This window comes from Microtus ochrogaster, chromosome 18 (assembly GCF_000317375.1).
Source record: "Microtus ochrogaster isolate Prairie Vole_2 chromosome 18, MicOch1.0, whole genome shotgun sequence".
NCBI lineage: Eukaryota > Metazoa > Chordata > Mammalia > Rodentia > Cricetidae > Microtus > Microtus ochrogaster.
In genome coordinates, this window is record NC_022020.1 from 68,649,893 (window position 1) to 68,652,584 (window position 2,692).

The 2,692-nt window shown below is 47.3% G+C and overlaps 1 long non-coding RNA gene across 1 annotated transcript in view; it reads right to left on the bottom strand.

Annotated features, from left to right (window-relative positions):
• LOC113457079 overlaps positions 1-2,010 on the bottom strand; it is a 36,869-nt gene extending 34,859 nt beyond the window's left edge. The window contains exon 1 of the long non-coding RNA XR_003377717.1: positions 1,868-2,010. This is a non-coding gene — a long non-coding RNA (uncharacterized LOC113457079). The remainder of the gene's footprint in view (positions 1-1,867) is intronic.
• Between the last annotated feature and the right edge of the window lie 682 nt (positions 2,011-2,692).

The window sequence follows — 2,692 nt, forward strand, 5'->3', positions numbered from 1 at the left end:
TCATTCTGAATGTGAGGTCACCATTCTAACAACCAGTTTCTGAACTGTGGAAAGGGGGAGACAGGCGAGCAAGCTAAGCTTCACTGATTGTCTCCCTGCTTCCTGATTACACATGCAATGTAGCCATGTGCTTCGAGCCAGCATGCTTTTCTTGCTATGGCGGGCTTTATTCTTGTTCCGTAAGATGAAATACACATTTCCTTATATTAATTGGTCAGGTATTTCATCACAGTAATGAGAAAAGGAACAAATATAACTGTATTATATCAAATACTGATGAGTTAATGAGTAAAAATACACTATTTTAGTTGTTGAAACATCACCCCTTTGTATAACAGAAAGGCAACTCCATGGTTGCTCCAAAAAGTAGAGGGGACTAACAAGGGATACATAGTGCTCAAGTATGTACGTGGGGGTGGAGGTCTTGTTCTTTATAAAGAATTAAATGCATACAAACAAATGTTTGCATTTCAATTTGGAGATACCCACCTCTTCAGTTACAATTGGGAAATCTTCCTTACCACTTCATTGTTATGCTGGTGCAAGCTAGGAAGCAACCAAGTACACTTCCTTAGGTCCCTAGAGCTTCAGTTCTCATCACTTCCCATAGTATTCACTGTTTTAATTCTGATCTTTTAAAATCAGCGTGGCATACTGAACTCACACATATACCAGCTTATGGGGTGTCCTTTTAAAACAACCACACCATGTAAGCTGACCTAAGGACTTCACAGACTTCTCTTAAAGAAGCTGAACGTTCTCCCCATGACTTTTTCAAATGGAAGTATCTGTGGGCTCCTATTAGGGAGGTAGCATTTTTCAGCAAGTGATCATTCCAGGATTCTTAAGAACGAGATATCAGCTTGTGAACCAAGAGGTTTGTGGGAGAGGGTGAGGCCATGTCTGTAGAAATGAAGAAGGAGAAAGAAGAATCAGGCATAGAGAAATCTCAGCAGTTTGAGAGGTTCAGGGGAGCAGAGTAATGCTTGAGGCTCACCATGGTCTCAGGGAAGAGCCCCTGGTGGTGGAGGACTAAGAGGTGAGTACTCTCCCTTCAGCATGGCCCACGCGTGCCCTAGGTACCGAAAACTAGGCAGGCCACTATGAGAACTTGACTTAAGACAAAGACATGGATACCCCTATGGCTACCTGCTCCCCTCCCCCCACTTCTGTCCTTTCCTTTCCTGGGATTTCCTCCCTGAATTTCCTGTCACCGACTTTTGTATGTGTAATCGTGCAGTGTGCCCTACTTTTTGATACAAGGACCCCCTGACTAGGAGCACCTGAGTGGCCACTTCCCTGACCGGGTAAACACTGGACAAAGAGGAGAAAAGAGGGTACTTGGAGCGGGAGTTTAGTCTGCAACCAGAACTTTTTGCCTGTATCTAATTTGCAGTTGAAAACTCAGTAAAATCTTCTGTAAAGCTATTTCAAATGTTGCCACAGTTTCTTTGACAAGTTTTGTCATTTTTATAAACATGGCACGTTTCAGATCTGTCTAATCACAGCCATGTACAGCTTATGAATTCCCATATAGAGCTATCCTCTCAACCGACGCCCCCCACCCCGCCATTTGTTGTGAAGTCGCCCTCTCTCTACTCTAAAGGCGACTGCTGCTTTCCAGTAAGCTGGTTTCACAACCATTCTTGGTCACACTCACCACTGATTTAACATTTCTTTTCCTTCTTTACAAAGAAAAAAAAGGAAGGGAGGGGGGCTTTTACCTCACTTCCACTCTCTCTAATCTCTTCTGCCCACTGCCTTTCCCATCCCCCCCCAATGGCACAGGAATCACATGGGGGTCACACAACCACCTCGAGGACATTCTACAGGGTCCAATTGCAAGTTGGTGTGTCCAGAGACTCACCGGCTCAGGCTCAGTAGCATCCACCGGCACAGCTCTCCCTTTTCCAAGCTCATAGCTCCTCTCGCAGGCCTGCCTGACTCCGGAGAAATCCTCCAACTGGTATTCTCTCTCTCTCTCTCTCTCTCTCTCTCTCTCTCTCTCTCTCTCTCTCTCTCTTTCTCCTCCCTGGCTCTCTCGCTCTGGCTCTCTCTCACTATTACTATCTCTCCTCTCTTCTCTGTCTCCCTTTCTTCCCTCCTACCTTCTTCCTCTTCTCTTCTCTTGCTTCTTGCTTGTTTGCTCTATCTCTATCTCTCTCGCCTCCTTGGCTGCATCTGCTCACCTAGTCTAAATGGCTCTATTTACTCACTGTACCCCCACCAATTCAAGACTTGCAGTCCCGAATCTCTAGGAACCAGAAGCTTGCATCTGAACGCTAATTCCTTCTAGACTGGAGTCACTCATTATTCCTCACCCGCGTGCCTCACCCCACCTTCTCCGGCTCCACTATGAGAACCTGTGGACTTGATCACTACATACACGCCCACTCGGCAGACATCCACACACCCATGTGGGCGGCTCCAGCCTCAGCAGCAGGTGCGCGGCTGTAGCTCTGGTTCTGGAGCGCTCTCTTGTCTCTTTCCAAGAGCCCGTTCTTGGCCTTTTTGAGAAGACCCTTGTCTTTGCAGCCTCATGCACACACTGGCTGCCTGACTCTTCCCAGCCTCTTTTGGCTCACTACTGTGATCCCCAGCTGGGGCACAATCTGCAAGGTAGTGCTTCAGGCGCGAGAGCATCGCTCACCAGCTGGAACTGCACCACGGAGGTCCAGCTAGCACCGTGGTG